Source organism: Cebus imitator, unplaced genomic scaffold, assembly GCF_001604975.1.
Source record: "Cebus imitator isolate Cc_AM_T3 unplaced genomic scaffold, Cebus_imitator-1.0 Scaffold185, whole genome shotgun sequence".
NCBI lineage: Eukaryota > Metazoa > Chordata > Mammalia > Primates > Cebidae > Cebus > Cebus imitator.
The window spans coordinates 4,554,847-4,569,175 of record NW_016107500.1 but is presented as its reverse complement, the minus strand read 5'-3'; the positions used below and the strand labels follow the sequence as shown (position 1 = coordinate 4,569,175).

General features: G+C 45.2%; 1 pseudogene; it reads right to left on the bottom strand.

The window, feature by feature from the left end:
• Positions 1 to 831: 831 nt before the first annotated feature.
• On the bottom strand, positions 832 to 1,319 carry LOC108316238 (annotated as a pseudogene).
• Positions 1,320 to 14,329: the final 13,010 nt, after the last annotated feature.

Below are 14,329 nucleotides of genomic sequence, written 5' to 3'. Positions count from 1 at the left end.
CTGTGTGGATTTTAGCGCATCTTACTTTACAAAGCTGTGTTTGGGATTGTAGATGGACTGTTTGAATATACCGTGAGTTCATTTTCTCCTGCTTGTAACACCAATTCCACCCCTAAGAGTTCTCATCAGAGGCCCTTTTGCTTTTATTATTGTTTATAATTTTACATTGTTGTGCAACCATCATCATCGTTCATCTGCACATCTTTTTTCTTGCAAAACTGAAACCTCTGCTCGATAAACAATAATTTTCCATTCCCTTTCTCCTCATCCCCTGGAAATCGCCACTCTACTTTCTGTCATGGTGAATTTGACCACTCAGCACCTTGTGTAAGTGGCATCTTACAACATGTGCCCTTCGTGACCAGCTTATTTCACTTGGCATCGTGTCCTCGGGGCACCTCCCTGCTGTAGCATGCATCAGAATTGTCTTCATTTCTGTGGCTGGGTCATGTTCCGTATGGAGCTGCCTCACTTGGTCCAACCATTCGTCTGCCGCTGGCAGGTTGGGTGGCTTCTCTGTCCTGGATATGGTGAATCATGCTGCTGTGAACATGGGTGTACAAATACCTCTTCGACACCTTGCTTTCAGTTCCTTTAGATATTTACACAGAAGTGAAATCACTGGGTCATATGGTAATTCTGTGTTGTTTCTCTTTTTTTCAGACAGAGTCCCACTCTGTTGACAAGGCTGGAGCGCCATGGCACGACCACAGCTCACCGCAGCCTCAGTCGCTGAGTCAGGCAATCCTCTCTCCTCAGCCTCGAGTAGCTGGGACCACAGACATGTGCCCCCACTTTTGGCTAATTTTTTTTGAAGGCAATTTTATAACTTTATTTGATGTATTTGACTGTCAGCAGTGGGTTCTCATCCACGTTGGCTGTCTGTAGATTTTTGAAAGTGGTAACAGGTACATAGGTAACCAAAGTATGGAGCTTATTTGGTGATTCTTCATCCTCATTACGTTTTCCGGACCACCGCATACAGATTCGGTAGGGGACGTTCCGTATCCCTTTGGCCCAGACAGCTTTGTTGAGTGTGGTGTCGATGCACACATCTGGAGTACCCATCTCCTTCATGGCAAACTTCCGAATCTCTTTGGGTGCCCAAGGGCGTGCGTCCTGAAGCCCACTCCATGGCGGAGCTTGTGAATGTTGGTGGCGTATTCTTGGGTCGCCACCTCAGTGACGGCAGAACGCTCGTCTTTCTCCTCACCACCCTTCTTTGCAGGAGCCATTCTGCCAGTTCCAAGATGGAAGGAAGTTTTTTTGTTTTGTTCTGTTTTGTTTTAGATGGAGTCTCACACTGTCGCCCAGGCTAGAGTGCAGTGGCACAACCTCGGCTCACTGCAACCTCCGCCTCCTGGGCTCAAGCAATCTCCTGCTTCAGCCTCCCGACTAGCTGGAATTACAGGAACCCACCACTGTGGGCAGCTACTTTCTGTATTTTTAGCAGAGAAGGGATTTTGCCATGTCGGTCAGGCTGCTCTCAAACTTCTGGCCTCAGTTGATCCTGCTCGCCTCGGCCTCCCAAAGTGCTGGGATCACAGGCGTGAGTCACCATGCCTAGACTGATTTTGTGTTATGTGTAGAGACAGGGTCTCACTGTTGCCTTGGTTTGTCTCAGACTCTTGGGCTCCAGCAATCCTCTCACCTCGGCCTCCCAAAGTGCTGGGATTACAGGCATGAGCCACTCCTGCTCCACCCTTTACTTCCCCATAATTCTGTTTTTAGTTTTTGGGAATCACCATATTGTTTTGCATCGCGGCTGTGTTATTTTACGTTCTCACCACAGTGCACGAAGGTTCCAGATGCTCCACATCCTTGCCAACACAATTGTTTTTGCTTTTATTTCATGGTTTTTGATAGCAGCCATCCTAATGGATGTAAGGTGTGATGGTTCTTTTTATACAATATGAAATTACAGAGTCGACATCAGTGGTAACAGGAAGAATTTCAGTGCCTTTAGTGTCTTGATGTTTTCTCAGAAAATGTGTATTTGTTTAATTTGTTTTATTTTAGCCTTCAAATGCACTAAAATACATTTATAATTTATAAAGTTTGTAAAACTGAGGCCCAAGAAGCACACGGTTATTGAGCACATTTGACCACAGGGAGGCTCTTTGCATTCTTGCTCCCAGAGGAGCCCGGGTGCTGATGGCAAGCCTGTGCTTAGCACGGAAGGGACGCTGCGGCCCCTTGTCATGTCGGCCTGAGCAGACCAATACCATTTTGGTTCTGAGAAGTGGGAGGCTGCCGTCACAAATACCTGACAGTGTGGAAGTAGCTTTGGAATTGGGCATTGGGCAGAGTGTGGAAGAGTCTTGATGTGGGTGTTGGAAAGAGCTCAGACATCTTTGAAGAGATCATTGGTAGAAATATTGATGTTTAAGGCCACTTTGGTGGAGGCTCAGAAAGAAAAAAAGAGAACTGTAGAGAAAGCTTCCATTGCCTTAGGAAGAAAACCAGTATCAGCCTGAACATAATATTGGTAGAAATATGAACATTAAAGATTCTTATGGTGAGATGTCAAATGAAAATAAACGTGTTATCAGAAAAGGGGAAAAAAAAGCAATCTTTGTTATAAAGTGGCAAAGACTTTGACTGAATTTTGCTCGAGTGTTTTATAGAAATTAGATTTCTATAAAAGTGATGGCTTAGATATTCAGCTGAGGAGATTTCTAAGCAAAGTGTTGAAGGCTCAGCCTGTTTGTCTTTATTGCTTATAGTCAAATGTTGGGGAAGAGAGAAATGGAGGAAGCAATGAGTCATGGTCACTGAGTGTGGGGTTCACGGGAGGCGTGGTGGGTGGAAAGCAGGGACGTGGAGTCAGAAAGGCCAGTACTCCTTTCTCTTCCTCTTGATTTTTTCGTGTGGTTAACACGCTCCTGTGCAGATTGTCCCTGATGCCAAAAATGCAACTCCTGTTTTGCCCAAGGATGACTTTGGGTTTTCCTGAGACAAGGTCTCGGCTCCAGGTAGTTTACTTGGGAGGTGGTCCCAGGAAGGGGAAGTAGAGGACTGGGACAGTGATGGGAAGGGAAACGTAATGACGCGTGCGTAAATACGCCGGTTTACTGCCATGGGCCGTTGGGGTCAGGTGGGCGGGGGCTGGTGGTCCTCTGAGAACTTGATTGCTCACACTTTAAAATCGTCCCACTAGAGTCAGTGGCACTGCAGTGGCCCCATCCCACTGATTGGGGGTTGCTCCCTTAATAAAAATAATTATTTATATATTTATTTTAAAAATAGAGATGGGAGAGGCGGTCTCCACTGTGTTACCCAGCCTGGTACCAAACTCCTGGCCTCAGTCTTTCTACCTGGCCTCCCAAAGGGCTGAGATTACAGGTGTGAGCCACCGCTCCCGGCCAACAGTCACTCCTGACCGTGAATTTTACTTCACAGATGTTCTGAGTAGAATCATAAAGCATGTAGCCTTTGGGACTGTATTTTCTGCATTCAGTATGCTTCTTTGCTGATTTCTTTCAGATCGTGGTGTGTATTAATAGTTTATTCTTATTTTACTATTGTTGTTGAGTAGTATTTCATGATATAAATAGTCTTTTTTTTTTTCTTTTGTAGATATAGGGTCTCACTGTGTTGCCCAGTCTGGTCTCAAACTCCTGGCTTCAAGGGATCGTCCCACATCAGCCCGCACAAAATGCTGAGGTTTCATTCATGAGCCACCATGCCTGGCAACATATTTTGAAACTATTACTTACTGAAAAACATATAGATTATATCTAGTTTTTTTATTATAACAAATAAAGTTGCTATGAACATTTTCATGACAGGTTTTTCTGTGAACACAAGTTTTCGTTTATCTGGAATAAGTGACCAGGAGTGCCTTTGCTGGATTACATGGTATTTACATGCACAGGTCTTAAAGAAACTGCCAAGCTATTTTTCCCTCTGTTCTAATATAAACATTTGGTGCTATACATTTCTCTGTTAGCACTGCTTTACGGGTGTCCCACGAACTCAGTATACTGCATCTTTCTTTTCATTCAGTGCAATCTACCTTATTTTCTGGTGAGACTTCTTTTCTGACTTGTAGGTTATCTAGACTTATGTGAGTTATTTTCCAAGTTTGAGAGAATTTCTTGTTTTGTTTCTGTTATTGATTATAGTTCGACTCCATTGTAATCAAAGAACATATGCCTTATGGCTAAAATTCTTTTAAATTTGTTGAGGTTTGTTTAATGACTGGGACATGGTTCATGTTGGTATGTATTTTGAGGGTGCTTAAAAAAATGTGTGTTCTGCTGTTGTTGGGTAGAATATTCAAGAAATGTTGACTAAATCTTGTTGATGGATTCATTTGTTGTGCTCTTCCATATCCTTGCTGAGATTCTGTATCAGTTGTTTATTCATTTGTTTTTTTTTAGCTTTAGTTTTTTATTAATTGCTGAGGAAGACTTGTTGAAGTCTCTGTCTATCTTGTATATTTGTCTGCTTGTCCTCTCAGTCCTATCAATTTTGGTTCACACATTTTTCTGCCATGTTGTTTGGTGCATACACATGTATAATTGCTATGTCTTCTGGATAGATTTACCCTTCTATCATTTTGTAAGTTACCCTTCTGTCCCTGTTAACTTTTTTGTTCTGAAGCCTACTTTATCTGATGTTAATATTGCCAGTCATACTTGCTTTCCTTCGATGATTGTTTGCATGACATATCTGTTTTTTTCTTCTTTTTTTTTTTTTTTTTTNTTTGAGACGGAGTTTCGCTGTTGTTGCCCAGGCTGGAGTGCAATGGCGCGATCTCGGCTCACCGCAACCTCCGCCTCCTGGGTTCAGGCAGCTCTCCTGCCTCAGCCTCCTGAGTAGCTGGGATTACAGGCATGCGCCACCATGCCCAGCTGATTTTTTGTATTTTTAGTAAAGACGGGGTTTCACTATGTTGACCAGGATGGTCTCGATATTTTGACCTCGTGACCCACCCGCCTCGGCCTCCCAAAGTGCTGGGATTACAGGCGTGAGCCACCACGCCAGGCCTTTTTCTTCTTTTTTTAACCTATCTACATTGTTAGGATGGAAGTGCATTTCATTTGTTTTTCTTTTTCTTTAGTTAGACAGTCTCATTCTGTTGCCCAGTGTGGTGTGCAGTGGTGTGATTCCTGCTCACCGCAACCTCTGCCTCCTGGGGTAAAGTGATCCTTCTGCCTCAGCCTCCTGAGTAGCCAGAATGACTGGTTCCTGCCACCATGCCTGGCTAATTTTTTTATTATTATTATTTTTTTTTTGCAGAGATGTGGTTTCACCATGTTAGCCAGGCTGGTCTAGGTCTCCTGAGCTTAAGTGATCTACCTGCCTCGGCCTCCCAAAGTACTGGGGTGAGAGGCGCGAGCCTCCATTCCCAGCCCAAAGTGACTTTCTTATAGACCATATGCAATACGATTTGGTCATGTGTATGATTTTTTGGTTTGTACGTTTGTTTTAAATCCACTTCAAAATCTCTGTTCCTTCGCTGGTTTTTCTAGAACATTTACATTTAATGAAATTATAAATATATTAGCACTTTTCAGCAATTTTACTTTTTTTTTTTCCTGTTTGTTCTCTTTGGTTTAATGTTCTCTCTTTTCTTTGTGCTGCCTTCCTATAGGTTACTTGAACACTTTTTAGAGTATTGTTTTAATTCATCTATAGAGTTTTTCAGTCAATTTCTTTATACAGCTTGCCTACAGGTTGCTTTAGGTATTTTATTAAATATACATAACTTATAAGCCTAGTGTTATTATTTTACCAGTTCAAATGAGGCGTAGAAATTTAACCTTCCATCTGTTCTGAAATCCTTTCCCATTTATAATACGATGATTTTACATTTCTGCTATAGACATTTAAAACCATGTTCAGTGTTATAATATTTTGCTTAAGTCCTCAAACATGATCTAGAAGACTCAAGAGGAGAAGGGAGATGTTTTATTATTTATATATTTACCTTTCCCCATTCTTCTCTCTTTCTTCTTGAGGTTCCAAGATTCTTGCTTTTATTATTTTCTGTCAGTGAACTTTCTTTAGCTTTCTTTTAAAGTGTGCCTGCTGGTAACAAACTTTCTGAATTTTATTCAGTTGAGAAAGCTTTGATTTCCTTCCTTCATTCCCAAAATATATCACAACTTGATATGATAGCTCTTTTCTTTTCAGCACTTGAAAAATACACTCCTTTTTTTTTCTGTCCTCTGTGGTTTCTTTTGAGAAATTATCTCTATTGTTCAAATCTTTCTTCTATAGGTAAAGTGCCATTTCTGATCATTGCTTTAAAATTTTCTTTTGTCTCTAATTTTCGGAAGTTTGACTATGATGTGTGTCTTGTTCAGTTTGGGCTGCAGTAACAAAAGCCGACTGGGTGGCTTAAATAATGGAAATTGACTTCTCACAGCTCTGGAGGCTGGGAAGTGCAAGGTGAAGGTCCCAGCTAATTCAGGTCCTGATGCAGCCCATCTTTGTGGCTTTCCTGGTTAGGCGCTCAAATATCTTTTCCTAACAGGCGGAAAGAGAGAGAGAGACATCTTGTGTCTCTTCCTCTTTTAATAAATGCGTTACTCCCATCATGGGGCTCAACCTCATGACCTCATCTAAACCTAATTATCTCCCAAAGGCCCCACTTTCAAATACCACCAAATTGAGAATTAGGACTTCAACATTTGCATTTTGAGGGGACACAAACATTCAGTCATAACGATGTGTCTCGGTGTGAATTTTTTTGGATTTATTCTGTTTGATATTTACTTAATCTCTTGGAATTGTGTATTTATGTGCTTTGGCAGATTTGAGAAGTTTTCAGTCATTTTGTTAAGGTTATTTATTTACCCCTGCTCTCTTTCTCCTCTCCTTCCTGTACTCCAACGACAGGAAACTTAGATATTTTGATACAGCCCCACATGTCTGAGGGACGTTTTGTATTAATTTTGTAGCCGCTTTGCTTTCTGTTTTTCAGACTGGGTATTTTGCATTTTTAAACCTTTTGGTACATGGATTAGTTCTCCTATCTTCTCTATTCTGAGGTTTAGCTTACCCATTGTATTTTTAAAATTTAACCCACTGTATTTTCTATTCTGAAATTTCCATATGGTTCTTTCCTCTCTCTATAATATTGCTTGAGACATTCTATTTTTTCCCATTTGCTTGTTTCCATTTGTTCCACAAATGTTGATAGTTTATTGTTGAAGCAATTATATTATGACAATTTAAAAATCTTCATCAGCTAACTCCAACAGCTCTGCCATCTCAATATGTATATATATATATATATATATACCTCAGTGTCTATTTTCTATTTATTTTTGCACAACCACAGGGCAATTTATATATATATATATATATATATATATATATATATATATATATATTTTTTTTTAAATAAGAAACAGAGTTTCACCATGTTGGCCAGGGTGGTCTTGATATCCTGACCTTGTGATCCGCCCACTTAGGCCTCCCAAAGTGCTGGGATTACAGGCATGAGCCATCACTCCTGGTGACAATTTTTAAAATCAAGAAAGGATCATTAATGCAATTCTGAAATTTATTTCTAATTCATATTAAAAGTTCATCAATTATCCTAATAATGTTCTTTGCAGCATTTTTTTTTTTTTTTTTAACAAACAGGACAGTCGAGAATGCAAGGGCTCCTGGAAACAGACATAAACTGAAACATCTGTGCAAAGTTGGACATAGCGTCACCGGAGTCAGGGCACCCCAGGGAGCTGCGCTCAGCTGGGGGGCGGGAACTCTCCCACAGGAGTGGGGGGCCTGGAGCGGAGGAGGGGGACCTGGAGGGCTGGCAGTGGGGAGACGAAGGCGCTCTCTCCTGCCTGCTCTTGTTTGCGTAGAGACGGAGAAGCAGGCCGTTCACCCAGGCAGGAGAAAACCAGTCAGGAGGAGTGAGGGGCAGGGAGGGGGCAGGGAGGGTTCACTCTAGGAAGGGAGCTGGAATTACCCAGGGTGAGAGGGAGGGTGGCTGGCACACCCAGCTGTCTGCTGTCCCTGGTGTCACACCTCTCTGGTTTTTCTTCCTGAATAATTATATATATTAAACAGAACTAGCATTGTAAAATAATTTCCGCTCATTCGATGTGTCAGACTACAAATTAAGGTACCGACCTGAATACTCCGAGATTTAAAACATCTTTTTGTCCTTTTCTTGGGTCCCATTATACAGTCACTCCGTGATCCTGAGAGCCTTGAACGGAGACAAACTGTGGGTGGGAATCACACACGATCAACCATCAGCAAAGTACAGATTCGGAAGAATGCAACAAATTCAGCAGGAAACAGTATTAAGGGGGTGCGGAGGTGGGGGAGCACCGATTAACACTTGAAGCAGGCCAGGCTGGCTGAAAAGGCGGCATCTGAGATGAGCTCAGGAGAGAAGAGGAGTTGTCAGTGGGGAGGGCGCTCCAGGCCCTCCATGGCAAGCCCCCCACCCCAGGTCCCAGCGTGGCTGCAGCGGAGCCTATCAGAGACTCTAGGGAGGCGTGTGAGGGGCGGGAAGGGGCAGATGACATCAGAGAGGCCACTGCGGGCCCCGGACACTTTCCGAGTGTGGTGGGGAACCAGGAGCCACAAAGGCCAGGGTCCGGCTCCTGTTGTATGAGAATCACACTGGCTGCTGAGTGACAGGAGACTGTGTGAGACCTCAGGCCCACAGGGAGGACAGTTCAGGTCATCAGTGGCGGCTCCATCCCCGTGGCAGCCATGGAGATTGAAGAGATCAGTAACATTTGGGACATCTCAGAAATAAAGCCAAGAGAACGTGCTGAAGAGTTGGGTGGAGGTTTGTGGTTTGCCCTGAACCACGGGGAGGGTGCAGTTCCCATCAGCTGAGATGGGAAGGCCGAGGGCCGGGCTGGGCCAGCAGGAAAGGCAGTCCTTCATTTGTAGGCAGGGCATTTTGAGGGGTGGTGAGATATCCACGTGGACATATTCAGCTGCTCGCTGGGGTAGAGGAGAAGGATACACCTTTGTGGGGCTGCAGGTACACCTTTGAGAGTCATTAGCATAAAGATGACTGACCCTTAAAGTCAGGATGAGAGGGAGGGATTCTCTCGTACTTTCTACTTAAAATGTGCATGTCCCCACCCCCAACCCCCCAAAGCCCCAGCAGCCTTACCCGTGTTTGTTAGAAATGCAGAATCTCTCAGTCCGTATGTTCTCAGCATTCAGCTGCCACTTATAAGTGAGAACATGAGGGGTTTGGTTTCCTGTTCCTCAGTTAGTTTGCTAAGAATGACGGCCTGCAGCTTCCTGCAAAGGACATGATCTGGCCCTTTTTTATGGCTGCATAGTATTCCATGACGTATATGTACCACATTTTCTTTATTCAGTCTATCACAGGAAACAGCACACTGCACTCTAACAGAGGGTGGGGGGTGGGAGGAGGGAGGGGGTGAGGAAACATCACTAATGGGTTCCCGGCCTAATACCTGGGTGACAAAATGCCCTGAACTACAACCCCTGTGATGCAGGCTACCTGTACAACAAACCTGCACATGTGTCCTGAACTTAAAAGTTAAAAAACATGCAGAATCTCCAGTCCCATCCTGACCTTGGACTCAGTCTTCGTTGTAACAAGCTCCGCAGGGGATCTGTATTCGTCTCAGGATGCGAGGAGCCCTGCCCTGGAGATTTTGTGTGGACGGTGAAGTGAAGAACAAGCCCTGAGGGCTGGAGGCCTCAGATGTTCCAAGATCAGGAGAACAGGTGGTCACGTGGCACACAGTGAAGGAATGCTTCCTGGATAAACCCAGGCTGGGCGTGACAGCACGGAGCCCTGGAAGCCATGAGACGAGGTGTGTGCGGGGAGGGAGGGCCCAGCGCCAGGGATGCCACTGCAGAAGGCTGAGGACAGCAGGACTTGCCTCTGTGAGCACACGGCTCCATGGAGGGGCTTTTCCAGGCAGTGAGGACAAGAGGCGTGGGAGACAGCCGGACTGCGGTGTGGGAGGTGTGCGTGCGGGCTGTTGCAGACAGCCCTGTGAGGTCAGCAGAACTGAGCTTTGATATTTTTTTCCTTGTATTTTTCAGAGACGGCGTCGGCTCTGTCTGCCAGGCTGGAGTGCAATGATGTGCCCATGGTTCACTGCAGCCTCCAGATCCCCGGCTCAGGCTCTCCTTCCACCTTAGCTTCCCTAGTAGCTGGGCCTGCAGGGCTGCACTGCCACACAGCAGAGCAGTTTGAAAGAGACGTTTCACCTGGGTTTTAGACGCGATCTTACCGCTAATTCTTAAGTACCTGTATATGGCTGGAAATACCTGTTTCTAGATTCTCCAAAGAAAGGGTTTCTGAACTGCTACATTCACACATCAGTTTAACTCTGTAAGTTGAATATACACCTTGACAATCCTTCTGCTAGATAGCTCCGTTTTTGTTTTAGAGCCAGATATTTCTGGCTCATTCTGTAACTTTTTGTATAGATGGGGCCTCGTTATGTTGCTCAGGCTGTTCTCGAACTGCTGGCCTCAGGAGATTTTCACACCATGACCCCCGCAAGTGCTGGGAGCCACCCAGGCTTGAACCACTATGCCCAGCCAAAAGAAATTTCTTTTAAAACATTGTGTTGATTTATTTATCTTTTAAAATCTTATGATGGCAAAGGGATATGTGTCTAGGCTGAGGGGAGTGAGCCCGTAGAGAGAGAAAAAGGGTGAGGACGCGTGTCTGTGTGATTTGCCCCTCTGTTACTGCTATTTTGGGACCCATGTAGCATGTTCCATGGGAAGCCCTTTGCTTTACTGAGCTCAAAATTCCTTGAAGAACTTCATGTAAAACATTCAACAAATATTTGCAGAATTAAGCTCAATTAAGACAACATTGCTCTTCAAGTTTGGGCATCTGAACAAGGGTGCCTGTTACAGATGACGTTTGCTGGTTAGAGGACAATAGCAATTGTGGAGTACAGGCCAATAGGTGCTGGAGGGAGGGCTCACAGCCAGCCGCACCACGCACGGCAGGTGCGGTTCCCCAGTGCTCATGGGGGCCTGCAGTCCCATGGGAGTATGTGAAGGAGGGCCAATTCCATCTAGCCGTGTGACAGGTGAATTTGGTCTCTCCGGCTTGCAGTGTGAGCTCAGCACACACCCAGCAATACATCGTTGGGATGGCAAAAAGTGCTGGAAAAATCAACAGTTTTTTCTGAATCGAGTTGACATGAGGTTTAAAGTTGGCTGCCGTCGCTGGGTGGGAATTTGCCGGACTCCCCTGTTGCTGTGGGACTGACCCACCCATCCGAGTGGAACACCAGTCTTGCTTCTTTGCCTTTGGAAGATGTGTTTCTTTCATCCTCCCTGGCCATGTTGACAGCAGGAGCACTGGTTCCCAGGCCGGCGTGCACGGCTGGGGAGTTCATGAGAAAGTCATCAGCCTCCCCTCCTCTCACGCTGTCGGGAGGCATCGAGTCATAAATAGCGCCACTTGTCAAGCAGGACACCAGTCTATCCAGGTAGCCCCCACCTCCTGTCTCAGGCCATATGTGCCTGTTATTTATGTCAAGGAAATGGCATTTGCACAACCACTCTGACTGTTTACAGAAGCGGAGTTCCTCCTCCCCATCCGTGCATCGTCTTAGCGCACAGATAATCCCTGAGGTTGTGCAGTTTAAAAGGTGCTTCCACGTCCCCAACAGAGTAAACAGGGCAGAGCCCACAGCACCATCTGCCCAGCCCGGCCACGGTGGGGAGTGAGGAGGGGGGGCAGGGGCTCCATCAGCGTCCTCTGGGTCCCTGGAGGTTGGTGCATTTTTGCTGAGAGAGTACTGTGGGAAGCGGTATTCCTTCTGACCATTTAGCTTGTAAGTATTTTTTGCAGGCGGAGCATCAGGATGCCTCTGATCCAGGAAAGTTCTTAATTCAGAAGCCTCTGGCCCAGCGTGCTCCTTTGAGGTTTGCACTCTGCTGCTCTTTTGTTGGAGTATGTACTTGGCAATGCCAACCAGAACTCAAGGGAGGTTTTTTGGTCCGTGGTTGTTCCTCAAACTCAAAATCAGTGACTCAGAGAGATGTTGGCCTTGACCTGGCCTCGATTGGTGCCTTCTCAATTGAACTCACATTCCCGCTTCCCTGACTCAGCTACAAGCACACAAAGAAGGAAAGACACACGTGAGGCTACATTTGTTGATTAAGATTGTCGAATAAGATTAGGATATCAAGAGTTATTTTCCAATTAACAGAGCATGACAAAAGGCAGGGATTTCACGTACTTTTATGTTATTAAATGCACTCATCACATGCACACACTTGCACACGCCCACATATGCAGCTCTTGGTAACCACCCAGCTCTTCCATGGTGATTTAACATGAGTGCTTCTATTTCATGTGGTGGCTCAGAAATTACTTTGATCTCTTTGAAAATAAAATAACTTGATTCTTAAACATCAGTACTGTTCTTGATTTCTCTACATAACAAAGATTTAGGCATTTTAACTATGACATTATAAAATAGAAAAAAGTAACCATTTGATTTTTTAAAACTGAGATTCAAAAAGCTTATATAATTTGAGTTAATGGTATTTATCTTGGTTTGACAAGGTACTAGTGTAGCTTCAATTTAACATCTACTGCAAGTTAGACCAAAATTGAATATAGATCAGATCTTGAACAGATTGGAACGAATCCGTGGAATGAATTGGTCTGATTATATGGTGTTGCATGGTGCATGAATTTTTAAATTAAATCGTTTCTTGCCCTATTAAACAATGTCAACAGTGTTGTTGTGGTGAGTTATTTTCATTTCTTGTATATTTTCATATATACTTTTTCTTTCATTAATCAATAACCTTTATTTAGATGGGATAATAGTTCAGGATCTCATTGCTCCCTCTCTCTCTCTCTCTGAAGGGTCTATTTACATCATGTACATTGTCAGAGTAATTCCATATTTCCCTTTAAGTGTGTTTCGTCACATCATACTCCGGAACTCTCTTTGGGTTTTATTAGAAAGACAAATTATGTCTCTGCTGGAGAAAATCAGTGCAAAGGCTTTCGTCTTTGCGGCGCACGTTAATATTTCCTGTTTCTGTTTTGTTTCTGTGATCCAGCTTCAGACCGTTTCCTGTTGGCCATGGTATTCCTGGTGCCCACATCCATTCAGGAGTTTGAGATTCTCGGAAAGCCGGGTAGAGGCCGGTGGAGCTGGCGGGCTGGGAAGGAGACAGTGGAAGTTCACCGTCCCCGGAGCGTGGTGGAGCCCTGCTCCCCTGGGGGTCCCCACTGCCTCAGGTGCCCCAAGCTCGTGCTTCTTCAGCCCCTTACTGGGCACTGTTATCTTATGTTTCCACAGAGGAAACAGTTTGGTTTTGATGTCTACCCATGGAAACGGCATAGCTAGAGTCAGCCTCCTTTCAAAAACATGCTTTTTACCGTCATTTTGCCTGGTTTTCACTCTTAGTTGTGCACAGGTTTAAGAAATAAGTCTTTCAGCTCACAAAAATGGCAAAAGCCATCAGAACACCTAAGCACAGTGGTGTGTCTTTTAGCCCCTGTGTTTTGGTGGTAATGCCCTTGAGGAGCACTGCCTGGGGCTGCTCAGTCAGACCCTGGCACACTCTGAGGGCCGCCTTGCAGGACCTGCCGCTGTCCCCGCAGGGAGGAGCATCTGGACAACTGAGGCAAGTGCAGGGTCCAGTTGATCACAGTGCCATTGCCCGCCAGGAGCTGGTTCTGCCCCCAGGAGGCTCTAGACTCAGCATCTCGGGCATTGGCACATCAGCCAGGAAAGCTGGCTGGGGCACTCGAGGCTATGTCAGGCTTGCAGACCATGACAGAGGCCCTGGAGCAGAGTGGGCACAGCCACTGTGGGGCATCCTGCCCTGCCATCTTCACCACAGCATCTGGGTTCCTTATGGCCAGATGCGACCTTGTTGATGAGACCTCTGTCTGCTCCCTCCCTTGCCCACCTTGGCAGAACCGGCTGCGATCTTGGTGTTGCTAGGTAATGACAATAATGACGGCAAGGTGAGACTGCTTTCCCTGACATGTCCGAAGTGCATCATACATTGGTCATGAAATTCTCCTTCAAGGGGGTGCTCCACTCACCCTTACAATCCTGTGCTCCTCAGTGAGGTCCCTGTGAACTCCACCAGGGGCTTCCAAGAGATGGAAGGGCTTTTCCCTTTTGCTTTATCCATGTGGTGCCAGGTCAGGCATATGACAGGAAGCTAACGAGTACTCATTACATGGGCATGGCGATCAAACGAATGCTAGATGTGGGAGAGTCGGGTTTCAGGAAGAGCAAATTCCAGAATTTCTACACAGGCATGGCTTAGTGCATGTGACCCATGCCTCAAGAAAAGGAGCGTTTCCATCACCCAGAAATGCCCCTCATGCCCTTTCCAG